At 43.4% G+C, this 18114-nt stretch overlaps 1 pseudogene across 1 annotated transcript in view; it reads left to right on the forward strand.

Moving 5' to 3' along the window:
• Positions 1 to 18114, forward strand: part of LOC311106185 (mitochondrial intermediate peptidase-like) — a 57866-nt pseudogene that overhangs the window by 35060 nt on the left and 4692 nt on the right. Inside the window, exon 11 of the transcript in view lies at positions 2628 to 2695. The product of the transcript in view is annotated as a mitochondrial intermediate peptidase-like (transcript). The remainder of the gene's footprint in view (positions 1 to 2627; positions 2696 to 18114) is intronic.

Genomic DNA, 18114 nt, shown 5'->3' on the forward strand with positions numbered 1-18114 from the left:
GTTTTGCTCGCCTGAGGTAGAGTACCTTATGATAAGCTGTAGACCACACTATTTACCAAGAGAGTTTTAATCTATATTTTTCATAGCTGTCTATTTACCACCACAAACCAATGCTGGCATTAAGATTGCACTCAATGAGCTGTATAAGGCCATAACTAAACAGGAAAACGCTCATCCAGAGGCAGCGCTCCTAGTGGCCGGGGACTTTAATGCAGGGAAACTTAAATCCGTTCTACCTAATTTCTACCAGCATGTTAAATGTGCAACCAGAGGAAATAAAACTCTAGACCACCTTTACTCCACACACAGAGACACATACAAAGCTCTCCCTCGCCCTCCATTTGGCAAATCTGACCATAACTATATCCTCCTGATTCCTGCTTATAAGCAACAACTAAAGTAGCCAGTGACTCGGTTAATAAAAAAGTGGTCAGATGATGCAGATGCTAAGCTACAGGACTGTTTTGCTAGCACAGACTGAAACATGTTCCGGGATTCTTCAGATAGCATTGAGGAGTACACCACATCAGTCACTGGCTTCATCAATAAGTGCATCGATGACGTCATCCCCACAGTGACCGTACGTACATACCCCAACCAGAAGCCATGGATTACAGGCAACATCCGCACTGAGCTAAAGGGTAGAGCTGCCGCTTTAAAGGAGCGGGACTCTAACCCGGACGCTTATAAGAAATCCCGCTATGCCCTCCGACGAACCATCAAACAGGCAAAGAGTCAATACAGGACTAAGATTGAATCGTACTACACCGGCTCTGACGCTCGTCGGATGTGGCAGGGCTTGAAAACTATTACAGACTACAAAGGGAAGCACAGCCGCGAGCTGCCCAGTGACACAAGTCTACCAGAAGAGCTAAACCACTTCTGAATCAACACTGAAGCATGCATGAGAGCACCAGCTGTTCCGGATGACTATGTGATCACGCTCTCCATAGCCGATGTGAGTAAGACTTTTAAGCAGGTCAGCATTCACAAGGCCGCAGGGCCAGACAGATTACCAGGACGTGTACTCCGAGCATGTGCTGACTAACTGGCAAGTGTCTTCACTGACATTTTCAACATGTCCCTGACTGAGTCTGTAATACCAACATGTTTCAAGCAGACCACCATAGTCCACATGCCCAAGGACACTAAGATAACCTGCCTAAATGACAACCGACCCGTAGCACTGACGTCTGTAGCCATGAAGTGCTTTGAAAGGCTGGTCATGGCTCACATCAACACCATTATCCCAGAAACCCTAGACCCACTCCAATTTGCATACCACCCCAACAGATCCACAGATGATGCAATCTCTATTGCACTCCACACTGCCCTTTCCCACCTGGACAAGAGGAACACCTACGTGAGAATGCTATTCATTGACTACAGCTCAGCGTTCAACACCATAGTGCCCTCAAAGCTCATCACTAAGCTAAGGATCCTAGGACTAAACACCTCCCTCTGCAACTGGATCCTGGACTTCCTGACGGGCCGCCCCCCAGGTGGTAAGGGTAGGTAACAACATATCTGCCACGCTGATCCTCAACACGGGGGCCCCTCAGGGTTGTGTGCTCAGTCCCCTCCTAAACTCCCTGTTCACCCATGACTGCATGGCCAGGCACGACTCCAACACCATCATTAAGTTTGCCGACGACACAACAGTGGTAGGCCTGATCACCGACAACGATGAGACAGCCTATAGGGAGGAGGTCAGAGCTGGCCGTGTGGTGCCAGGATAACAACCTCTCCCTCAACGTGACCAAGACAAAGGAGATGATTGTGGACTACCGGGAAAAAAAAGAGGACTGAGCACGCCCCCATTCTCATCGACGGGGCTGTAGTGGAACAGGTTGAGAGCTTCAAGTTCCTTGGTGTCCACATCACCAATGAACTATCATGGTCCAAACACACCAAGACAGTCGTGAAGAGGGCACGACAAAGCCTATTCCCCCTCAGGAGACTGAAAATATTTGGCATGGGTCCTCAGATCCTCAAAAGGTTCTACAGCTGCACCATCGAGAGCATCCTGACTGGTTGCATCACCGCCTGTCAACAGGAAACAGATGAAACAGATGAAGGCCCTAAAAATTGCCAAAGACGCCAGCCACCCTAGTCATAGACTGTTCTCTCTGCTACTGCATGGCAAGCGGTACCGGAGCGCCAAGTCTAGGTCAAAAAGGCTTCTTAACAGCTTCTACCCCCAAGCCATAATCAAATGGCTACCCAGACTATTTGCATTGACCCCCCCCCCCCCCCCCCTTTTTTACGCTGCTGCTACGCGCTGTTTATTATCTATGCATAGTCACTTTACCCCTACCTACGTACATATTACCTCAATTACCTCTACTAACCTGTACCCCCGCACATTGACTTGGTGTCTGTACCCCCTGTATATAGCCTCATTATTGTTATTTTATTGTTGCTTTTTTATTTTATTTTATTATATTTAGTAAATATTTTCATAACTCTTATTTTTCTTAAAACTGCATTGTTGGTTAAGGGCTTGTAAGTAAGCATTTCACGGTAAGGTCTACACTTGTTGTATTTGGCGCATGTGACAAATACAATTTGATTTGATTTTGATTTGATTGATCAGCCATGTGAGGGGAATGCTGAGACTCCCCCAGGGACATGGCAGAGTGCTACCATAGGGAGATTCTGGCCCATGGGGGAGGGAAGCCCATGCTTATGGAAGGTATGTCATGGTCTTGACCTTTGTGTTTTCAGAGGCTCTCACCACCTCTCTGAGAGCCTCTGGACAGGTCGTGTAGTGGCCCACTTCAGGCTGATTTACCTCTTTAGTGTCCCAAGGTTAAGGAGTGCCCATTAAACTAGGTTACAACCAACTTCTAACTATATTTCTATGAATTGTGTTCAGAAGAGAATAGGTATGTCTGCTATAGGTGATCCTTGATGACCCGGTGTAACTAGAAAGAAAGATCCAGCAGTAGCCCACCAGAGTTGGGTCATAATTCCTTCACTTCAGACCTGCTACTGTTGTGGTTAGTCTGGTCTGCGGCAGGGGCCTCAGAATGGAGGATATTTAGCTCTCCAGCATGCTTCACTGCCTCTCTTACCTTATGTTTACAGGGGCTCTATCATTATAGAGCTCTATAGCCCCTCGTATGCTGGTGGTTAGTCTTGTATGGTGGTAACTGGTAAGCTGTAACAGAACACAAACCCTTATACAGTGCATTCGGAAAGTACTCAGACCCCTTCACTTTTTCCAAAAAATGTTTATCAAACTACACACAATACAATGCGAAAACAGAAATACCTTATTTAAATAAGTATTCAGACCATTTGCTATTAGACTCGAAATTGAGCTCAGGTGCATCCTGTTTCCATTGATCATCCTTGAGATGTTTCTACAACTTGATTGGAGTCCACTTGTGGTAAATTCAATTGATTGGACATGATTAGGAAAGTCACACACCTGTCTATATAAGGTCCCACAGTTGACAGTGCATGTCAGAGCAAAAACCAAGCCATGAGGTCGAAGGAATTGTCCGTAGAGCTCCGAGACAGGATTGTGTCGAGGCACAGATCTTGGGAAGGGTACCAAAAACCTTCTGCAGCATTGAAAGTCCCCAAGAACACAGTGGCCTCCATCATTCGTAAATGGAAGAAGTTTGGATCCACCAAGACTCTTCCTAGAGCTGGCCGCTTGGACAAACTGAGCAATCGGGGGAGAAGGGTCTTGGTCAGGGAGGTGACCCAGAACCCGATGGTCACTCTGACAGAGCTCCAGAGTTCCTCTGTGGGGATGGGAGAACCTTCCAGAATGACAACGATCTCTGCAGCACTCCACCAATCAGGCCTTTATGGTAGAGTGGCCAAATGGAAGCCAGAGCCCGGACTTGAACCCGATCGAACATCTCTGGAGAGACCTGAAAATAGTTGTGCAGCGACGCTCCCCATCCAACCTGACAGAGCTTGAGAGGATCTGCAGAGAAGAATGGGAGAAACTCCCCAAATACAGGTGTGCCAAGCTTGTAGGGTCATACCCAAGTAGACTCGAGGCTGTAACAAAGTACTCTGTAACAAAGGGTCTGAATACTTATTTAAATTAGATTTTTCAGTTAACATTTTTTTTCTTCTTCTAAAAACCTGTTTTTGCTTTGTCATTATGGGGTATTGTGTGTAAATTGATGAGGGGAAAAAACGATTTCATCCGTTTTAGAATAAGGCTGTAACGTAACAAAATGTGGAAAAAGTCAAGGCCCCCCCCCCACCTTCCCCTTGTGTTACGTCCCCGTTGTTTCATTAGCAGCTGTGTTTGGATCGTGATTAGTTGCTTTGCTCAAAGCTGCCGGCTCCCTGCAGCCTTCACTGTGGCATGTTCGGACATGAAAACTGAAGGTGTTGCAATGTGGGCTCAGAGCGGAGGGGAACCAGCGTAGTAATGTCAGGTGACGACGGGTACTGTTAATCTCCCAGCAGGGTCACCAGATTTGATTGATTGTCCTGACAGTTGTGCCACCCGGCCTATGAAATTACAACTGCCAGGGGACTGTTCCCTGTTATTAGAGCTGCTGTTTAATCAAATCAAATTGTATTTGTCACATGCGCCGAATACAACAGGTGTAGACTTTACTGTGAAATGCTTATTTATGAGCCCTTTCCAAACATTGCAGAGTTAATAAGTGAGAACAATTTGCTACAAATAAAATAGGAAATAGTAACACAATAAAATAACAATAAAGAGGCTGTATGCCAGGAGTGCCGGTACCAAGTCAATGTGCAGGGGTATGAGGTAGTTGAGGTTATTGATGTGTACATGTAGGTAGGGGTAAAAGTGACTAGGCAATCAGGATAGATAATAAACAGAGTAGTAGCAGCATATGTGAAGAGTTTCAAAGTGTGTCTATGTGAGTGTGTGTGGCGTCAGTATGCGTGTGTGTGTGTGTTTTGTGTGTGTGCGTGTTGGATTGTCAGTGTAGAATGTGTGAGTGTGTGGGTAGTGTCAAGTGAGTGTGCATAGAGCTGTGAGTGGGCATATAGATTGCATCATCTGTTGATCTGTTAGAGTGTTCATGGCTACAGATGTAAGTGCTACGGGTCGATAGTCATTTAGACAGGTTACCTTGGCGTTCTTGGGCACAGGGACTATGGTGGTCTGCTTGAAACATGTAGGTTTTACAGACTGGGTCAGGGAGAGGTTGAAAATGTCAGTGAAGACACTTGCCAGCTGGTCATTGCATGCTCTGAATATGCATCCTGGTAATCCGTCTGGTCCTGCGGCCTTGTGAATGTTAACCTGTTTAAAGGTCTTACTCACATCGGCTACGGACAGCGTGATCACAAAGTTGTCCGGAACAGCTGGTGCTCTCAAGCATGGTTCAGTGTTGCTAGCCTAGCCTCAACGAGCATATAAGGCATTTAGCTCGTCTGGTAGGCTTGTGTCACTGGGCAGCTCACGGCTGGGTTTCCCTTTGTAATCCATGATTGTTTGCAAGCCCTGCCACATCCGACGAGCGTCAGAGCCGGTGTAGTAGGATTTGATCTTAGTCCTCTATTAACTCTTTACCTGTTTGATGGTTCGTCCAGATTAGTATTCCCACTCCTTGAAAGCGGCAGCTCTAGCCTTTAGCTCAGTGCGGATGTTTCCTGTATGTAATCCATGGCTTCTGGTTGGGATATGTACGTACGGTCACTGTGGGGACGTCGTCGTCAATGCTCTTATTAATGAAGCCGGTGACTGATGTGGTAAACTACTAAATGCTATCGGATGAATCCCGGAACATACTCCAGTCTGTGCTAGCGAAACAGTCCTGTCGCTTTCATTAACTGTCGTTAAGATATTAACTTCTGTGATTATCTTTTATGGTCCTCCATAAGGTATGCTGGCTGCCTATCTAGCGGCAAGCCAAACTGCCAAACTGCCCCCAAAAATATCATACTATATTTATCCTATATCAAATCAAATGTTATCTATCACTTGCGCCGAATACAACTGGTGTAGACTTTACAGTGAATATCATGTTAATGACTCCACAGTACCAGTAAAAAGTTTGGACACATCTACTCATTCAAGGGTTTTTCTTTATTTGGACTATTTTCTACATTGTAGAATAATAGTGAAGACATCAAAACTATGAAATAACACATATGGAATCATGTAGTAACCAAAAAAGTGTTAAACAAATCAAAATATATTTTATATTCTTCAAAGTAGCCACCCTTTGCCTTGATGACAGCTTTGCACACTCTTGGCATTCTCTCAACCAGCTTCACCTGGAATACTTTTCCAACAGTCTTGAAGGAGTTTACACATATGCTGAGCACTTGTTGGCTGCTTTTTCTTCACTCTCAATTGGGTTGAGGTCCGATGATTGTGGAGGCCAGGTCATCTGATGCAGCACAACCATCACTTTCCTTCTTGGTCAAATAGCCCTTACACAGCCTGGAGGTGTGTTGGGTCATTGTCCTGTTGAAAAACAAATTATAGTCCCACTAAGCGCAAACCAGATGGGATGGCGTATCGCTGCAGAATGCTGTGGTAGCCATTCTGGTTAAGTGTGCCTTGAATTCGAAATAAATCACAGACAGTGTCACCAGCAAAGCACCCCCACACCATCACACCTCCTCCTCCATGCTTCACGGTGGGAACCACACATGCGGAGATCATCCGTCTCACAAAGACACGCCGGTTGAAACCAAAAGTCTCCAATTTGGACTCATCAGACCAAAGGACAGATTTCCACCCATCTAATGTCCATTGCTCGTGTTTCTTGGCCCAAGCAAGTCTCTGCTTCTTATTGGTGTCCTTTAGTAGTGGTTTCTTTGCAGCAATTCAACCATGAAGGCCTGATTCACTAAGTCTCCTCTGAACAGTTGATGTTGAGATGTGTCTGTTACTTGAACTCTGTGAAGCATTTATTTGAGCTGCAATTTCTGAGGCTGGTAACTAATGAACTTATCCTCTGCAGCAGAGGTAACTCTGGGTCTTCCTTTCCTGTGGCGGTCCTCATGAGAGCCAGTTTCTTCATAGCGCTTGATGGTTTTTGCGACTACACTTGAAGAAAATTTCAAAGTTCTTGAAATTTTCCGGATTGACTGACCTTCATGTCTTAAAGTAATGATGGATTGTCGTTTCTCTTTTATTAATTAAGCCACACATGTTAATTGAAATGCGTTCCAGGTGACTACCTCATGAAGCTGGTTGAGAGAATTCCAAGAGTGTGCAAAGCTGTCATCAAGGCAAAGGGTGGCTACTTTGAAGAATCTCAAATATAAAATTTATTTTGATTTGTTTAACACTTTTTTTGGTTACTACATGATTCCATATGTGTTATTTCATAGTTTTGATGTCTTCACTATTATTCTACAATGTAGAAAATAGTAAAAAATTAAGAAAAACCCTTGAATTAGTAGGTGTGTCCAAACGTTTGACTGGTACTGTATGTAACTTTAGGTCCTTATAGCAGTGTGTGCACATCATCTTGTTTTCATGATTTACCATATCATCATGACCACTTCAGTTACAGTAATAAAGTAAGGATTGTTTACGTGTGTCTGTTCAAGACTTTAGAAATGGAGTACTGGTTCTGAGAAACTAGCAAGAAATCGGGGAACATTTTTGAGTCACTACAGTAATTAGTCATCGGAAGTGACATGTTTACTATGATGATTTTTGTATCTGCACAGAATCATAGCAATAGCATTTTAGAAATACTTACGTAAACCGACACTGCGCAAACCGAACCCTCCCAAAGAAGCTTGCCGATTAAGTGGTCTAATGTTTCCCTGCTGTTCCGTCTGGTATGGGCCCGAGGCCTGAGGATGGGGGGTGAAGGGGCAGGAGGGGGAACCGGAAGGAGGGGGAACCGGAGCAGGCCCAGAGAAGCTCCTCGGAGGCCGGCCTGGTCTCTTTATCTGGGTGGCTCCCTGCCCGCTCCGTGCTGCGCCTGGACGTTTCTCAGGCAGCCGGTGGTGAAAAGTAGTCCCGGGATTAAATGGCGGCAGAGAGTGAAAGGTGATCGACTGACGGCCGCTGCTGACTGAAGCCCTCTGTTCCTGGGCCCAGGCCGCCACAGAGAGGGGGCTTTCATGGGCCCGCTGTTTCCCATAGCCTCCTCTGCCCACCGCGGATCAGGAGGGGCACATGGGATAATGGAGCTACCTAAGCAATGGAGCAGGTCCCAGGACCTGGCCTCTCAGCTCAGTCTGGCCCAGTTTCCCCAATCAGGTGTGGGTATAATGACCCTGTCCTGAAGTTAATAAACCTCCTGAGCCTGGTTCTATTGGCCTGGTTCTAGTCTGCTACTCCTTTGTCTCCCTCTGGTTTAATCAGAGGATCACTGTATGTGTAGTATGAGTATTTTTATCACCATAGTTCAGTATGAATGAGTCCTTATAAACTGAGGAGGGTTTAATTTATAGTCACATTCCACTCCTTGCTATGAATTTATATTTAAGGGTGTGGAATACACTATACTGTGATGTAGTTGTAAATATGCCAGTTGAGTATTGATGTAGGCATACCAAGTTATCAGAAGTTCAGTCAAGGCTCTGAATTTATTTGCCTCCTCAAATAGTTAGAGATCCTCCTCCAAACTGCTCTTTGCAATGTCTGTCATCACCCTTGTCAGGTTTTTTTTTGTTGTGTGACTGTTTTTAAATGCTGTTTCAAGAAAGAACGGGCTTCCTTAACTTCAAAGACATAATTATAGTGGCAATGAGAAGATAGTTTGCCGCCAGGTTAGAAAGAGGTCATTACTTACACACCTTGACATGTTTCAAATGGTTATGAGCAAAACGTGGAGTGCGAGAGAAACCAGAAATCTGTTATGAACTGTATAAGAATGAATGTTGCTCAACCCTGTTTGTTCAAAGAGCTTGTTGTACTCAGAATTATGTTATTGAGTAGGAGGGGCAATATGGTATATGAAAATATGTAATAGTGAAGTGATATATTACTTTCTACTGGTGAAAGTGACACTAATACATGCAACAATAACTTCAACACACAAAAAATTGTACCTCAGCGATGCCAAGGCAGTTCCTAATGTCTGTCTCTGCTCTAATCCTCTGCATTCAGTCAGTCAGTCAGTCGGGGACCAGGCTAAACCCCAAGGTGTGGCCAGGCTGGGCTGCCCCAGTACCAGATAACACAGCAGAGCAGCACCCTAGAAGTAGTGGGATTAATGGCTGATCAACAGATGTGGCTCAACCTGGCACTTTGATGCAGGCAGCTTCTAATGAGAGAGAGTCTGTCTCCCTTCCATCAGTCCTCATTACCCTGTTGTTACTCTGCTGTTAGCCAGCCACAGAGATACACATCTCCACCCTCACCACCCTCTATAAAGTAAATAAATAGTCCTGCACTGCACATACTACCTAAATGCAGCCTTTATTTCAGTCATTTTAATGTTTTTAATGGAGGTTTGTTTTTCCGTATGTATTTTAAGCACAGGTTATGTATGCAACTGTTCAACAAAAGTTCACTGTACAACAAATCATTCATACTGCCACTCAGCTGGTATACTGTAACATTTTCTTCTATAGAAAGCTCTCCTTGAGCTCAGACTGACAAGTCATTGTTCTTTCCATGGATAAAAGGCCTTTGAAACATAACACTTCTGCTGTCCCAGCAAATTGCTCCTTTTCAGAATACAGAAGTAATGGATTATACATTAATGCCATATAGACCCATTGATGAATGAGTCTGGTTTGCTTTAAAGTCATCCTCAGTGCAGAATGGTCATTTTGGAGTGTCTCAGGAGCCTTTTAAGGAGGTTTTGCAATAACCTTCAGCAAGGGACAACTTGGTTAAACTTAACCTAATAGCCTGTTTACCTAACCCTGTTTAGTGTTGAACCTTGGCGTATGTGTTTGTGTATGTGTCTAATCTACTCAAACCCACAAAAAGCCCCACCCTGTGGTAATTTCATATTGGAAATACTTTTTAACAGCCACATTTATTTACTAGCCACTTTGGCTAACGTTATTGGCATAGATAATGACATGTAATGGGTAAAGCCTCATACCTCAGAGCAGTGCCATTGTGAATGGAGAATGACAATATCTAAAGGCAATATGACTAATTTGACAAATCCCTCATTCTCTGTTGCCAGACTGGGCAGGAGCAGAACATAGCGTACAGGCCTATCCCAGGGTTTGACAGGGTTGTCTCTTTCTGTGTAAACAATAGTGGTTATTCTACTGCTTTGGTTTCACTTGTCTTTCCTTTGCCAATGTTTTCCAACAGTTTGTCTATTTGGATCTTGGAATGCCTTATCAGTGCTTCATTTGAGCGTGATCCTGCCAGAACAGGATCTGGCACCTCTCAGTTTTGGACTGTTTCGTTCTGGAACCCATTTGCCAGGATCCGGTACCTCTCGTGACATGAAAAATAATTTTCACTGTTTGCAATGTAAAAATTATAATAAAAGCAATCAGTCAGTAGCGGTGCATGGGTAAAATCATTGGGGAAGCCAAGCCAGTGAAAAAAAGCCATATTACATCCTATGTGTTGTGATAATTGCATTGTTTGCTCTATAACCTGTTAGTGCATACTTGACACCGTGATATATAGGCCTAAAGGTCAAAACAATAAGAACACACAGTGGCGTAATAAATTCAACCACACCTTCCTTTGTTTCATCACAAAACCGGAGAGCAACATCTGTCAGGTGAAGTCCACAAAACATATTGCATGTAACAAACAGTTACATGACCTACAGCATGGTCAGCCAAGTTAATGTTTCTGACCTTTTCGGACTACTTAACAACTATTTATTTAGAACCACGGAGAGTTTTATAGGAAGTCGCAAAGAAAACAGGAGCTGCCTCCACTATTCCAGCACCATTTCAACTTCAACATTTCAACATCATCTAATCACCTATGCTTAGTCTAATACAGTGACAACTAAAATATACCCAAAACGATTTAGTCCAATCAACGTAAGCTAATATGATGTGGCCGTCCATGTTACTGATTTCTGTGTGCGTGCCGCAAGTAGAAAAAATGTTGTTGACTCACCCTACTTGTAAAGAAACGCCAACGCCATCCTCCTCTTTCATGTTTCCTAAACAGTCTATGACTCTGTCATACAGTACTTGCTTTTAGTTTTAGTTTTCCTAGCCTACCTGGCTAAAATGCTTGCTAGCTAGCCTAACTTCCTTTCATGTGCAACGATGCGCCAGGCCAGCTAGTTAACATTAGCCTGATACGTCTAGCTACATGTTGAACTTCCATCCTCTTAGACCAGGGGCACAATATATGAATTTATGGTTTGATCAGAATCGCCGTTATATTCATTGGCCAGTACGGAGAATTAAGTAAAACCACAAGTCCAATTCCCTATCTCCATCCATGGCTAATTTTGGAAAGGGAGGATTTTTAGCTAGCGACCAGAGGACAACAACACAATGAGATGCAACAATTCAAGTTTTTTCTGTCACGTTTGGCTTCTGATATGATTGGTGTGAAACCAAATCAAACTGGCTTCCCTTGACACTTTTTTTGGTGCGCCAGGACCATTCACAGCTGAGCTCACTCAGTTGAGCTCAACGCTGATTGGCTATTATTTTATAATTGTTTTTATCAAGGGAGCCCAAATGCTTGCTTGCTTCCCTTGCATTCAATGCTACTGGCGGCAACAATGTCATACTGTTTCTGACCAGACAGCATCAGATAGATGAGCTACACATACTGAGACAGAGTGGCGCTGTTTCCTTCATTCGCTCGGATGCTTTCTCCAGTGAGAAACATTCAGCCTCTTGTGAATTGATGAAACACATACTTTTGTATATATATATATATATATATAAAATTGAGCATTTTTACATTTACAGTCATTCAGCAGACGCTCTTATCCAGAGCGACTTACAGTTAGTGAGTGCATACATTATAATTTTGTATTTTTTTCATACTGGCCCCCCGTGGGAACCCACAACCCTGGCGTTGCAAACGCCATGCTCTACCAACTGAGCTACATCCCTGCCGGCCATTCCCTCCCCTACCCTGGACGACGCTAGGCCAATTGTGCGCCGCCCCATGGGTCTCCCGTTCGCGGCCAGCTACGACAGAGCCTGGATTCGAACCAGGATCTCTAGTGGCACAGCTAGCACTGCGATGCAGTGCCTTAGACCACTGCGCCACTCGGGAGCCATGCAATCTCCATAGAGAACCATTGGCAGTAGAATGGCCTTAGTGAAGAGCTCAGTGACTTTCAACGTGGCACTGTCATAGGATGCCACCTTTCCAACAAGTCAGTTCGTCAAATATTTTGCCCTGCTAGAGCTGCCCCAGTCAACTGTAAGTGCTGTTATTGTGAAGTGGAAATGTCTAGGAGCAACAACGGCTCAGCTGCGAAGTGGTAGGCCACACAAGTTCACAGAACGGGACCGTCGAGTGCTGAAGCGCGCAGCGCGTAAAAAACATCTGTCCATTTCTGTTAGTCACATGTCTGTGGAACTTGTTCAGTTTATGTCTCAGTTGTTGAATCTAGTTATGTTCATACAAATATTTACACATGTTATGTTTGCTGAAAATAAACGCAGTTGACAGTGAGAGGACGTTTCTTTTTTTGCTGAGTTTATCTGTACTGTTAGTCCCTCTATTTTCTTTGTTAAGATGAACTATTTTGACCTAAATTGCTTTTGATTTAAAGATGAGTATTGAATTGCGTGGCCTCTAAAGGCACATTTAAAAGTGTCCATTATAATAATAGGATATGCTGTACCTATGTTATGTTGGAAAAAGTCAGTTATAAAATCTTCTGTCCTGGTTAAAAATAAGTTGTCATCCAATAGGCTTTGATTACATTTCCAATATCCTTGCCCACGTGGAAATTCTGTAAGAGTAATGTATATGCCAATTATTTGATGGTCCGACCACATTCTGTCCCCATCAACACTTTTATTACTTTTGGTGCCAGCGAGAATGACATAGGAAAGTAGTCAAGACGACTAGCTTGATTGAGCCTCCGCCATGTATATCTCACCTGGAATGCATTTCAATTAACAGGTGTGCCTTGTTAAAAGTTAATTTGTGTAATTTCTTTCCTTCTTAATGCGTTTGAGCCAATCAGTTGTGTTGTGACAAGGTAGGGGTGTATACAGAAGATATCCCTATTTGGTAAAAGACCAAGTCCATATTATGGCAAGAACAGCTCAAATAAGCGTAGAGAAATGACAGTCCATCATTACTTTAAGACATGAAGGTCAGTCAAGTTTCTTCAGGTGCAGTCGCAAAAACCATCAAGCGCTATGATGAAACTGGCTTTCATGAGGACTGCCACAGGAATGGAAGACCCAGAGTTACCTCTGCTGCAGAGAATACGTTCATTAGTAGAATGTAGAAACTAGTAAAAAAAAAAAAAAAACATGGAATGATTAGGTGTGTCCAAACTTTTGACTGGTACTGTATACAGTGCCTTGCAAAAGTATTCATCCTCCTTGGCATTTTTCCTATTTTGTTGCAGTACAACCTGTAATTTAAATGGATTTGGATTTAGATTTCATGTAATGGACATACACAAAATAGTCCAAATTGGTGAAGTGAAATAAAAAAAAGTACTTGTTTCAAAAACTTCAAACAAATAAATAACGGAAAAGTGGTGCGTGCATATGTATTCACCCCCTTTGCTATGAAGCCCCTAAATAATATCTGGTGCACCCAATTACCTTCAGAAGTCACATAATTAGTTAAATAAAATCCACCTGTGTGCAATCTAAGTGCCACATGATCTCAGTATATATACACCTGTTCTGAAAGGCCCCAGAGTCTGCAACACCACTAAGCAAGGGGCACCACCAAGCAAGCAGCACCATGAAGACCAAGGAGCTCTCCAAACAGGTCAGGGACAAAGTTGTGGAGAAGTACAGATCAGGATTGAGTTATAAAAAAATATCCGAAACTTTGAACATCCCACGGAGCACCATTAAATCCATTATTAAAAAGTGGAAAGAATATGGCACCACAACAAACCTGCCAAGAGAGGGGCGCCCACCAAAACTCACGGACCAGGCAAGGAGGGCATTAATCAGAGAGGCAACAAAGAGACCAAAGATAACTCTGAAGAAGCTGCAAAGCTCCACAGCGGAGATTGGATTATCTGTCCATAGGACCACTTTAAGCTGTACACTCCACAGAGCTGGGCTTTATGGAAGAGTGGCCAGAAAAAGCCATTGCTTAAAGTAAGAAATAAGCAAACACGTTTGGTGTTCGCCAAAAGCCATGTGGGAGACTCCCCAAACATATGTAAGAAGGTACTCTGGTCAGATGAGACTAAAATTGAGCTTTTTGGCCATCAAGGAAAACGCTATGTCTGGCGCAAACCCAACACCTCTCATCACCCCGAGAACACCATCCCCACAGTGAAGCATGGTGGTGGCAGCATCATGCTGTGGGGATGTTTTTCATCGGCAGGGACTGGGAAACTGGTCAGAATTGAAGGAATGATGGATGGCGCTAAATACAGGGAAATTCTTGAGGGAAACCTGTTTGTCTTCCAGAGATTTGAGACTGGGACGGAGGTTCATCTTCCAGCAGGACAATGACCCTAAGCATACTGCTAAAGCAACACTCAAGTGGTTTAAGGGGAAACATTTAAATGTATTGGAATGGCCTAGTCAAAGCCCAGACCTCAATCCAATTGAGAATCTGTGGTATGACTTAAAGATTGCTGTACACCAGCGGAACCCATCCAACTTGAAGGAGCTGGAGCAGTTTTGCCTTGAAGAATGGGCAAAAATCCCAGTAGCTAGATAGAGACATACCCTAAGAGACGTGCAGCTGTAATTGCTGCAAAAGGTGGCTCTACAAAGTATTGACTTTGTGGGGGTGAATAGTTATGCACACTCAAGTTTTCTGTTTTTTGTCTTATTTCTTGTTTGTTTCACAAGAAAAAATATTTTGCATCTTCAAAGTGGTAGGCATGTTGTGTAAATCAAATGATACAAATCCCCCAAAAATCCATTTTAATTCCAGGTTGTAAGGCAACAAAATAGGAAAAATGCCAAGGGGGGTGAATACTTTCGCAAGCCACTATATATACATACATACACTGAACAAAAATATAAACGCAACATGTAAAGTGTTGGTCCCATGTTTCATGAGCTGAAATTAAAGATCCCAGAAATGTTCCATATGTACAAAAAGCTTATTTCTCTCATATTTTAGTGCACACATTTGTTTACATCCCTGTTAGTGAGCTTTTCTCCTTTGCCAAGATAATCCATCCATCAAGTTTTGAGGGAGCGTGCAATTAGCATGCTGACTGCAGGAATGTCCACCAGAGCTGTTTCCAGATAATTTAATATTATTTTCTCTACCATAAGCCGCCTCCAACTTTGTTTTAGAGAATTTGGCAGTACGTCCAACCCGCCTCACAACCGCAGACCACGTATATATGGCGTCATGTGGGCGAGCAGTTTGCTGACGTCAACGTTGTGAACAGAGTGCCCCTTGGTGGCGGTGGGGTTATGGTATGGGCAGGCATAAGATACGGACAACGAACACAATTGCATTTTATCAATGGCAATTTGAATGCACAGAAATACCATGCCGAGATCCTGAGGTCCATTGTGAGGCCCTTTTTTTTCCATAAAGTATCTGTGACCAACAGATGCATATCTGTATTCCCAGTCATGTGAAATCCATAGATTAGGGCCTAATGATATCAATTGACTGATTTCCTCATGTTTTCTATTTTTGTTCTGTATATATATCCTCTGTAGCTCAGCTGGTAGAGCACGGCGCTTGTAACGCCAAGGTAGTGGGTTCGATCCCCGGGACCACCCATACACAAAAAAATTAATAAATGTACGCACGCATGACTGTAAGTCGCTTTGGATAAAAGCGTCTGCTAAATGACATATTATTTTTATTATTATTATATACGCACACACTGACTGACAGGGGGCGCTGTTTTGCAACGGTTATCCAATTACAGACACCTTAATGCATACGTTTAAATTATATTATGTGAGCTAAACATAAATATATATATACAATTGAAGTCTGAAGTTTACATACACCTTAGCCAAATACATTTAAACTCAGTTTTTCACAATTTCTGACATTTAATCCTAGTAAAAATGCCCTGTCTTTGGTCAGTTAGGATCACCACTTTATTTTAAGAATGTGAAATGTCAGAATAATAGTAGAGAGAATTATTTATTTCAGCTTTTATTTATTTCATCACATTCTCAGTGGGTCAGAAGTTCACATACACTCAATTAGTATTTGGTAGCATTGACTTTAAATTGTTTAACTTGGGTCAAACGTTTCGGGTAGCCTTCCACAAGCTTCCCACAATAAGTTGGGTGAATTTTGGCCCATTCCTCCTGACAGAGATGGTGTAACTGAGTCAGGTTTGTTGGCCTCCTTGCTCGCACATGCTTTTTCAGTTCTGCCCACAAATGTTCTATAGGATTGAGGTCATGGCTTTGTGATGGCCACTCCAATACCTTGACTTTGTTGTCCTTAAGCCATTTTGCCACAACTTTGTAAGTATGCTTGGGGTCATTGTCCATTTGTAAGATCCATTTGCGACCAAGCTTTAACTTCCTGACTGATGTCTTGAGATTTTGCTTCAATATATCCACATAATTTTCCTTCCTCATGATGCCATCTATTTTGTGAAGTGCACCAGTCCCTCCTGCAGCAAAGCACCCCCACAGCATGATGCTGCCACCCCGTGCTTCACGGTTGGGATGGTGTTCTTCGGCTTGCAAGCCTTCCCCTTTTTCCTCCAAACATAACGATGGTCATTATGGCCAAACAGTTCTATTTTTGTTTCATCAGACCAGAGGACATTTCTCCAAAAAGTATGATCTTTGTCCCCATGTGCAGTTGCAAACCGTAGTCTGGCTTTTGTATGGCGGTTTTGGAGCAGTGGCTTCTTCCTTGCTGAGCGGCCTTTCAGGTTATGTCGAAATATGACTCATTTTACTGTGGATATAGATACTTTTGTACCTGTTTCCTCCAGTATCTTCACAAGGTCCTTTGCTGTTGTTCTGGGATTGATTTCGCACCAAAGTACGTTCATCTCTAGGAGACAGAACGCTTCTCCTTCCTGAGCGGTATGACGGCTGCGCGGTCCCATGGTGTTTATACTTGCATACTATTGTTTGTACAGATGAACGTGGTACCTTCAGGCATTTGGAAATTGCTCCCAAGGATGAACCAGACTTGTGGAGGTCTACAATTCTTTTTCTGAGGTCTTGGCTGATTTCTTTAGATTTTCCCATGATGTCAAGCAAAGAGGCACTGAGTTAGAAGGTAGGCCTTGAAATACATCCACAGGTACACCTCCAATTGACTCAAATGATGTTAATTAGCCTTTCAGAGGCTTCTAAAGCCATGACATCATTTTCTGGAATTTTCCAAGCTGTTTAAAGGCACATTCAACTTAGCGTACAGTGGGGAAAAAAAGTATTTAGTCAGCCACCAACTGTGCAAGTTCTCCCACTTAAAAAGATGAGAGAGGCCTGTAATTTTCATCATAGGTACACGTCAACTATGACAGACAAATTGAGAAAAGAAAAATCCAGAAAATCACATTGTAGGATTTTTAATGAATTTATTTGCAAATTATGGTGGAAAATAAGTATTTGGTCACCTACAAACAAGCAAGATTTCTGTCTCTCACAGACCTGTAACTTCTTCTTTAAGAGGCTCCTCTGTCCTCCACTCATTACCTGTATTAATGGCACCTGTTTGAACTTGTTATCAGTATAAAAGACACCTGTCCACAACCTCAAACAGTCACACTCCAAACTCCACTATGGCCAAGACCAAAGAGCTGTCAAAGGACACCAGAAACAAAATTGTAGACCTGCACCAGGCTGGGAAGACTGAATCTGCAATAGGTAAGCAGCTTGGTTTGAAGAAATCAACTGTGGGAGCAATTATTAGGAAATGGAAGACATACAAGACCACTGATAATCTCCCTCGATCTGGGGCTCCACGCAAGATCTCACCCCGTGGGGTCAAAATGATCACAAGAACGGTGAGCAAAAATCCCAGAACCACACGGGGGGACCTAGTGAATGACCTGCAGAGAGCTGGGACCAAAGTAACAAAGCCTACCATCAGTAACACACTACGCCGCCAGGGACTCAGATCCTGCAGTGGGAGACGTGTCCCCCTGCTTAAGC

The sequence above is a fragment of the Coregonus lavaretus genome, assembly GCF_964263955.1.
Source record: "Coregonus lavaretus genome assembly, chromosome: 30".
NCBI classification, from domain to species: Eukaryota; Metazoa; Chordata; class Actinopteri; order Salmoniformes; family Salmonidae; genus Coregonus; species Coregonus lavaretus.